General features: G+C 39.0%; 2 pseudogenes across 1 annotated transcript; both read right to left on the bottom strand.

Annotated features, from left to right (window-relative positions):
- Positions 1-394: 394 nt before the first annotated feature.
- Positions 395-4,635, bottom strand: LOC110063764 (uncharacterized; annotated as a pseudogene). Its single transcript, XR_016203607.1, has 2 exons — positions 3,182-4,635; positions 395-1,691 (listed from the first exon to the last, which is right to left on the bottom strand). The product of XR_016203607.1 is annotated as an uncharacterized LOC110063764 (transcript).
- A 316-nt stretch (positions 4,636-4,951) lies between these two features.
- On the bottom strand, positions 4,952-7,661 carry LOC110063746 (uncharacterized; annotated as a pseudogene).
- Between the last annotated feature and the right edge of the window lie 2,204 nt (positions 7,662-9,865).

Genomic DNA, 9,865 nt, shown 5'->3' with positions numbered 1-9,865 from the left:
TGTTGTCATGCACTTAAAGTGCAACTAAAACGAAATTTTCGTTCTCTCTTTTATTGTCCCAATCTATGGTTTCAAACGTGCTTAAAGTAATGGCGAACTTTATTTCTGTCAAATCCTAACGGAAAGTGTTTTTTTTAGCTGTTGAAATCGACTTTTTTGAGTAAAACTGTGTCTGGGCTCTGGAACCGAGTTTAAGGACCTTGTGACGTCACTGGTTGTATTCACGCAAGAAGCGCTATAGATACTCTCTTGTTTTCACTTGATTTATTCAAGTTTATTCTTCATATTGTCGATACCTATTAGTTTGGCCGCCAATTTTGGGCTTAACCAGCCAACTTTGAATGGCTGAAAAAGCAGTTTTCGCTTACCGTATGCGAAAAAAAAGTTTGCAGTGTTTCCAAGTAAGGTTGAAACTTTATTACTAAGCAAAAATCTCACGTACAAAAATTTCATTCCATTGGCACTTTAACCCAATATTACATCAGGTTGGTAGGCTTATAGTTAGAACTACAGGAAATACACCTATGGCTATAAAAATTATATACAGCCTGTATTTTCCCATGGCAACTCGCTCTTTTCCAGTCCCCTGTAACCTGATTTTACTAATTCAGTGATTTTCAGTTTGAGAAACATTAAACAAGGCTACGACTTTGACCTTGCATGTTAATATGCTTCCTAGATCATGCTGATGAGGCACCATTGGCAAATGTCAAAATGGAAATTAAGCTAAAGGTGGCCAGAAAAGCCTATAATCTTCAGGGAAGGTTGAAACTCAGTATGTTGCCATGGTAACAAAACTGTTATGCTCATATTATGGAGGACATCCGCAAATTTCATCATAATAGCACTTTAAAGCACTGTCCCTAGGAGCCCATGGTCCCTTGTATCTGGACAATAGTTCAAAACTTGCCTGGGATGGATGATCTAAACGGTAGGTGGGAGACTCCCAGAATATTGAGGAGAGTTGCTAGAATGATTGTATAAGTATCTCTTTGCAGGAACTCATTAGACACTAACACTACTAACATGACTGAGTTTGGACAATATATATTTTGTTTTTTGGATACATGTATACTGTTACTGGTCATACAAGAGGTACCTTGCTACTGAGTTAAGCCTTAATGCGTGTATTTTAAAGGAGAAGGTCACTCCAAAAAACATAAATTTTATGTCAACGCTAATGAAAACCTTGCACTAAGGTTAACCACTCACAGAAGTTTCAGCGTCTGAAGTGCAGGTTTTCCTTATGAAGTTTGCCTCCAAAGAAGCACCCAGGCCAAGTTTTCATGACATCATTCTGTCTGACAGATTTTGTCCTGATGGCTTGTGACAAGCCTTTTGACTGCCACTCTGGGTTATGGCTGCTCTTGGGACATATTATTTTGAGCTAAACATGCTTTAAACTCCAAAATAATAGCATATTTGAAGATAGTGAAGAGGATAATCGCTTGGGAAAAAAATAGATTTTGCTGACCTTGTGACAGATGCCAAGTCAGTTGCAGGTTCTTCTCCTTCCCACCAATTTCGAGTTGGACGGAATGAAGTCACATAAACACAGCCTCAGGCTGCCAAGACAGTTGCAAAATGGTGGCCTCCGAAGTCGCTTCGTAATTTCAAGATGAATTTCCCAAGGATAGCAGGCACTTCAGAGGCTGAACCTTTGGTGAGTGGAAATGCTGAATATTCACTTGCTATAAGTGAAGACAAAAAAAGGAAGCTTTTTGGAGTGACCTTCTCCTTTAAACTGAAAACATGTGAGCTAAATGCAACAAAATGTATATTAAACTTGGGCCAGTTCAGTATGGTTTATTACAAGGTTTAAATCAGCCACAAAAAAATTGTTAGCAACTGATATTACTTTGTGAACGCTTCTGAAGGGTTATACTTTTATAAAGCACCTGGCAGCAAGTACTATTTTGGTTTACTAAAGAAAAACTCTTGTTACTGCTTAAGGAAACTGTGTTTGGTACAGTAGGTGTCAAAATATTATGGCTTTGATGACATGATAATAGAGATATCAGCCTTGGTAATTTCAGGGATAGTGGATAACCAGTCTCCAAATAATAGAGTTATGGGACTTCACTATCAAAGTGATGCCTGATGCTTATTATAAACTGTGTATATTACTCCTACAATGTACGATCCAGAATTTTGTTCTGTGGGTAATAGCTCAAATTCATTTTCACCTCTGTGAGGTACAAATATTCTTAAAACAACCAACACTGACAATTTTAAATTACAGTGGAACTCTGTTAATCCGGTTGCTGGGCCACAAAAATCTGACCACATTAACAGTGTGGTTAAAGGGGTTCTTTAAATAAGAAAATGACTGACTGACTGAGTCTTTGTTCAAGCCAGAATCAAGTGGCCGTAATAACAAGGTGGCTATGTGAATGGGGTGGCCAGAAGGCAGGGTTCCACTGTAGTGGTGAACATATAAGATGATCCTCTCAAACACCTACCCATAAAGATTTTGGAAAGTATAGTTTGTATAATCAGTTAGACAACACACAACTTGGGCCCAGAGCTGACTAGAGATATTCCATTTTATATCCACACCCCCTTCCCCCAGCCACACTCACTAAATAAGTCAATATTTCCCACCTAACAGAAAAGATAAAAGTGAAGAAATAACTCTTTCATAGCCCCCTCTAAAGCTCATGTCAACAGAGGAAGAGGGAGTGTGGAAATAAAATAGAATGACCCTACCAGGGACCATTTATATGGTCTTGGGTACCCAAGACAACCCTTCTCCTGAGTTACCCTGGCCAAGCTAACTTTTTATTTATTTCTTTGAACATTCAACCAACTGTTTACATTTAGGATCATGAACCTGTCTCGCCTGCAAGACAACAGGGGTGGGTGAGTTGTCTAGCCTTGGCTCATAATCACGCCTTGGCACCCTGACAGGCAGGACAACTTTTCTTTATATAAACACTTTGGCTTGGCTAACCGGGACAACTCTTCGCATGGCGAGTGTCACATGATGCCTTGATGTAGAATTTAAAGCAGAAATATCAATTTACAAAGAAGAGAAAATTAACTCAGCAAAACCCACTGTGATTGTTGATCTCTTCGGGGAAATCTGATATCCCCGAAGCTCGCCTCTAACTCTCAACATTGCTTATTTCTTACATAGAAAAACCGTATTCAACAAGAGATACGGAAATAGGATACTAACCTTGAGTATACGCTTCAGCATGTCTTTTCCACCACACGCACGTGGATACAGAGCTTCAACTGTGTTCACTTTCAGAAAAAAACGGCTTCTGTTAAATATGTTCCCGTTGTACACAGTGCAAACTATGGCCAGCAATACTTCATCCAAGTTGTTGTTAACATTATAGGCTATTGCACTTAGTGTTATCACCGAATCACGAACAATAAGAACCAAAAGTCGGAACAACACCAGTTTTGAATATGTGTAAAATCCGCCATTCGATGACAGAAGGTTCTCCGTTATTTTCCTTCAAAACAATACTAAACTGTTCTCTTTTGCCAACAGTTTTGCTTCAAAAGTGGAAGAAATGTGCCTTCACGACATTTCTATCCTCAGTATGGAAGGACACGGACCTGATGGTTTGCAAATGGGAGAAAATCTTCCAAAATCGAAACGCCGTTTTTTCGCTTTGTGAAACGAGCTGCGCAGCACCATTTAAACAGGATGTGACGTCACTTTTTGTTGGATGATCCAGTACAAAAATTTCAGGAGTCTTCTGCCCCGCCCCTGCATTTAAAACACATCCACCTTTTGTTTGTGTTATGGATTATTGACTGTGGAATATTAGCACAAGTTGGATGATACCGCTCACCGCAATGGCCATCACACTGGACATACTTAGCATCGTCATCTGGAAGTTGACATGTGCAATAGACTGGTACAGTCTTGTTTGACACTGGAACAAGAACAAGTGGCACTGTTTTTTCTGTTGTTGGAAACTCTGCCATATCCAGTACTTCTAGACAATCCACCAGGTGATTATGCATAGCTTTCTGGTCATATCTTGTTGTGGTGGGGTTGTTGGCGTGACATAAAGTGGTTGCAAAGGCTATGGCAAATACTGCACAGTCAGTTTAGCCCTGCTGCTTTTGGACTTTCTCATTGATGATTTTCACTGATTTCCGCCTGTGTAGCAACATTCTGCAGACATGCTGAATAGCTTTAATGTTGGGCTTTCCAAACAGGCTATCATATACTTTAACGACACCAATAGGGCGTGACAGTGTGCTGATACACACCCAGTGTAAACCAGTGTTGATTATTTGCACAAATTCACTTGTTGCAGGTGTCACCAAATTTCCAATTATGTCTAGGTCTTCCAGACCATCAACCAAGGGAAACTTCATTTTCAAGAGCTTTTGAGCAGGCTCTACTTCTGAGTCATGAAGCCAACTGTGAGGGCTCAAGATTAGGTTTTTACTGTCAGCATAAAGTGTTATTAATTTACTTCCTGCTGTTTGGTCTCTGTAATCTATCCACACATCAGGATCAGGAGAGTTCTCATCTATGATCACTGTATTGTCCTTCTTGTTACTTGCTGGTGGAGGACTAGCTTCTGACAAGTTATCTCCTTTTACTTCAGTGTCTACGTCTAGTTTGGCCCATTTGGATTTGACAGGAGAGTGGAGTGCCATATCCTGCCCTCCCCGTTTCAAGCTGCTTGTTCCCTTTGTGACTCTGCCAGTATTAGTTGGAATAGGTTTAGATATGTGCAAAGGATTGGGTGATTCTTTAGGCTGATATCTTGGTGCTTGTGTGACTGCTGGTTTTACTGTAACAGCAGGATCTGCAGACTTGTCATTTGTGGTGATTACAGGAACATTGCCATTTTGTGAAAGTGAACATGGAGGACTTTTTGGTAAAGGGATTGAATGGCAATCCTCTGGCAAACTTTCTCCTTCTTTTTCTACCTCTAGCTCCAACTTTTTGCGTTTGGAATTTTCAGTTGACTTAAGGGGGTCCACATGCCACCCCTGTTTCAAGTTGTTTACTACCTGCCTGACTCTGCCTGAATATTTACTCTTGCGTGTTGCAAGAGATAAACGTTTTTGCAGAAGTTTGTCCTTTGGCTGAGCTTTTGGCGCATTCCTGGGTGCAGGTTTTGATGAGCCTTCTCGTTCTAGAATCATACCATTGGATGCCTTTGGTGCTGATTTTTCCATTATCTTGACACAATTTTCCAGGCTCTTTCTAACCTGCACAAGTATATCAGTATCATCGACTATGTAAGTTAGAGACTTTGCTTGGTTCATGAGTTCCCCGCACTGAGCTGCTACTGTCTTCTTAAAACAGCTGGGAATGGGGAGATTTTCTTTATCACCATTCAATAGGTACACTATGATCTACTGCTGTATCAATAACAATATTTTAAAGTCATTCTAAAGATTTGCCACTTTGGATCAGTGACGTACTGTATTTTCTCACATAATAAAATTCTACTTTATAACACCCACCCACTGCTATTCAGTACCCATTTAAAATAAGTGAAAAATGAATTTGATGTGCTGGTTACTTTTTGAGGAGGTAATGTTTAGCTTAACTTAATATTGAATTGTAAATGAAACAGGCATTTAGAAGAGTAACTGGTACATGAAAGTATCAAAGATTCACCTGAAACCATTATCATTCACTTTTTAAATTACACTATTCTAATATTTACTCTCATACCTGGAAATAACTGCTCCACCGCACCAATCTCAGATTCACTGTTGTCCACCAGAAAGGATTTAGGCGACCAGTCTGGGTTCCAGTCAGAAATGACTTTGAGGGCTTTCTCGATGTTAGTGCTTGCTTCACTTTGTAAAGCAAAACTGCCCACAACCTGATAGTCCACATTTGTTTTTACAACTAGGAAAAACAATGGTAGGGCATATTTTGTTGTGCGATAAGTGGCATCAAGCAGACTTAGCTCATTGCCATAGTGATATAGAAGTCTTCTTTGCCATTTTGTCTGATGGACAAACAAGAGACCCTCATTTCCACTGTCTACTTCAACAACTTCTTCTTCAGAATCATTGTCACCATCATCCCCATCGTCACAACTTTGTTGAAAATCAGCCTGCACTTGAGCATATGGGTCGAACGTGATGAAATACTCTGGGCTTTCTCTCTGCCATTCTTCAATTTTCTTCCCTAAATTTTCTTGGTCCACCTTTGACCATTGGTTCTTCACTACAGGCTCATAAATGCAGTTTCTCAAGTCAACTTACTGGGAAAGAACCTTCTGTTTGATCTGGGTGGAACAGGCCCTTCCTTAAAAGGAGCTTTGGACACATAATGTCGTAGGTGTCAGCGCATTTCATTCACTCCCCTAACCCCTTCATCCACCAATTGTTTGATTTGTGCCCTTAGGTGTGGATCCATTCTTTGAAGGAAACCTGCTTTCTAAAATAAAAAAAAGGTTTGTTATGGGTCCAAATACAACTGATTTTATTTTTAATTTGCCCTGTTTTTAGTGTATACACACTTCTCTGGTTCAATGCTGGGTATGGTCTGTGGGCCGTGGTCGATGAACATACACACGCCTTTCACTTTCTCCGACAGTATTCTCTTCTAACGCCTTCCGCAACTTTTTTGATGCAGTTTTGGGGTGTCCACGGTAATCTGAAATGTGACAGTTATAAAATAACTGATCAATCATTCATGAAAATGGAAACATCAATAAATATCATGGTTATTCCTTAGTTTTCTGTTGCAGTCTTGTTGTTTGTGCAGCCATTTTTGATGAGGTGTAGCAATTTTCATTACAATTTCGTGGCTTTGCTTTGGTTTTGGTTAGTTAATTATCACAGACAGGTCACTTTTTTCACCCGTAATCTTATGCAAGTACTTTTGGGAGTTTGGTAGTCAGAAATAATAATATTGTTAAAATTTTAGTGATTTAAATACCTTTGTTTCAGCTTGGTGTAAAAAAAAAAACATTAAAAACTCTCCCAAACTCTTTTGAGAATTATCATATAATAAATACCAATGGACAGGGTCAATAACTATGTTAATGTATTGCTTAATTGTTTTGGTAATTGTGTTGCATTACCTCATATTGAGGGAATCTCATCACCTACCTCATAACAACTTGGGCAGTGCATCCAAATTTCTTTGTAATCTGATACAGGTCCTTTTGCCTTTGATTACCATATGAATGGTCAACATTGCACTGCAAAGAGGAATGTTTCTTCAATTTATTTTATGCAACAGTTCATGTCATCACAATAAAACAACCAAACGAAACCATTAAAAGAACAATTCTGTCATGAAAGGACAGTAGAACACGAGATTATAACTCCTGGAGGAAAGGAATGTATGTTTTCTCTGCCCTCCATTTCCTCCTTGTATAAACATTTACAGCCATTGGCCTATTTTTGTGCAATAATATTAGTAATTTCTAACTCTGAAGGCATGTAAAGGTAAGATGAAGTCTTATATAGTTGCACTCGCACAAGATGGCAAGGCAGACACTTAAGGAAAAGGGAAACTATTTCAAGCATTTGTTTGTCACCTTAGCATTTTTTCTTCGTTGTTTATCAGGTACATGCCTGTCTGTGCCCTGATGGCAATCATACACACGCTTTCCAATAATAATAAAAGGAACTCCATTGTATGTAATCCTTGGTTGGGACATTAAAGTATGGGGATGTTCAAAAAATACCTTCTTTCCTATCATTTCCACATTCTCTGTGAAGAATGAAAAAGGCATTGCAAGTTAAGAAAGCATGCATGCATACATGCATGTATCCAATCAGTCAGTTAATCTGTCTGTCTGTCTGGCTGGGTGGGTGGCAGGCTGTCTGCCTATCAGTCAATCAGTCAGTCAGTCATATCACTCAGTCACTCAGTCAGCCGTTTAAGTGCAGCATTTATAAGCATTGAGCAACCCTTCATTGGAAAAGTGGTTTTAGTTTCTGTTTAAGGCTTTCTTCCTTCAACTCTGCTGTCAAAGAGATACAAGAAACACCAAAATAATACTGAACATGGTCTCTGTAACAGTTCTGAGTTTGTGTGTGTGTGTGTGTGTGTGTGTGTGTGTGTGTGTGTGTGTGTGTGTGTAAGAGAGTGTTCATCATTTATAATTTATTTAAGTGGCTGATATTTAATGGGAAATTTATCAGGATTTAGGTACTTACGCCCCAAGTGGTCTGAAATAGGGCATGGTTTTTGCACGCTACCCTGGATATGGGCATGATGCTAAGATAAAACTACTTTTCCTCATTAAAATCAGGGAATTTGAATATGCATAGATTTGTTTGGAGAAGTGTACTAATTTGAAATGTCTTAAATAGGGAATTGAATTTTGGGTGATGTCCAGAAAAGGGTATAATAATTGAAAATCACATATTTTCTGGGTCTGAAATAAGATAAAGGTTTCAACTAACATACCATACCTCCCCCTCCAGGATAACCACAGAATGTCAGCTCTAGTGCTTTCTTAGTGCTGTAATATTTGCCCTGAAGGGGGGTAGGGGGTAAACCCTTATATGGCAATATAATAATAATTATGATAATGATAATGATAATGATAATGATAATGATAGTGATAATGATAATAATAGAATTATCCAAAAGGGTATGGTTTTTCAGCCGTCTTGGTCATAAATAGGGTATCGATTTTGGCCATTTTAGTCTTAAATAGCCCCGGTATGGTTTTTGTACTTTAGTATTGAATTGGGTATGTTGTTTAGAAGAAGCTACTTTTTCATCATTATCGATAAGATCATGAACAAAACCCCTTCAAAAATTATGTTTAGGGCAACAGTGTCAGCCGCAAGGGTTATAAATAGGGTATCAAATTTTTGGTCTGGTCATAAATAAGGTAGGGAAAAATTGCAGAATTTGGTCATAAATAGGGTAAGGGTTTTGGGAAGAAGGCTGTACACCAAATTTTTGTGGAAGTACCTCCTCTGCTGGGAATATTTGTTTTTCAATTTTCAAGGAAAAAAGTTTTAATCATGAAAGAATTCCAGACTTGCATTGTTTCCACAAGATAAAGTACAGATTTCATTTCTACTATTTCGAAATAACCTCTTCTGTTCAATCTTAGAATACCTCAACTGGCAGGTTTTTGCCTCCCCCACCTACCCAGTACAAGAATATTTCTTTCCCCACCGCTACCCCCAACCCCAACATACAACATGACCCAGAGTTCGTTTGAAGTGCACCTTTGCCAACACCGCAGTTGTAATACATAACAAAGCTAGTTGTTGTTTCTAATTCGTGTTCGTGTAAAAGCTTTTCCGCTGATTGTACATCGGGCACGTAACCAAAAGTCTCAAAGATGTTTTCGGACGACGACATGGCTTGGGGATAGAATCTTGAGAAAAATTTATCAAAAAGAAAATCGATTGCATTCGATTTTCCCGCGTTTCTTGTTAAATATTGACTAAGTTGGTGGGTGATGTCTGGATTACGTAATTATCTAGCTTCTAATCCTCTGAGCTGAACTCTCGGCCCCATGAGTAAGGGTATCTTTGTGCATCCCCTGAGGGGATAGATAAGCGGGACCTCTGCCAATTCAGTGTTAAAACGCACGGCGTGTTAGATAAATATGAACATAAACATGAAGATATCAACATGCTGAAGTGTCGACAACTGTCTCATGCATTTTATTCTTTTTACTTCCTTTACTTGACCAGTTTAGCTGTTAAATACAACAAAGAACACGAGAGTGACAACACATGAGCTTCATACGCGCGCGCGATCGAGCCATGCATATTCGACACAACGGTTACGTTTCTCTCAATAGAATGTTTCTGAAATTGAAAAGAATATCTTAAGTAATAGATTGAGCATTAATCGATTTTTTGGAGATTTTGTTTTTCCGGTACTTCGCCGATATTGCTCACGCGTCCGCCATTTTGTTTTCCGATGACA

Source organism: Orbicella faveolata, unplaced genomic scaffold, assembly GCF_042242905.1.
Source record: "Orbicella faveolata isolate gen_17 unplaced genomic scaffold, um_ofav_v1 contig_12, whole genome shotgun sequence".
NCBI lineage: Eukaryota > Metazoa > Cnidaria > Anthozoa > Scleractinia > Merulinidae > Orbicella > Orbicella faveolata.
Note: the sequence above shows the minus strand (reverse complement) of the source record. Positions and strands in the feature narration are given on the sequence as shown.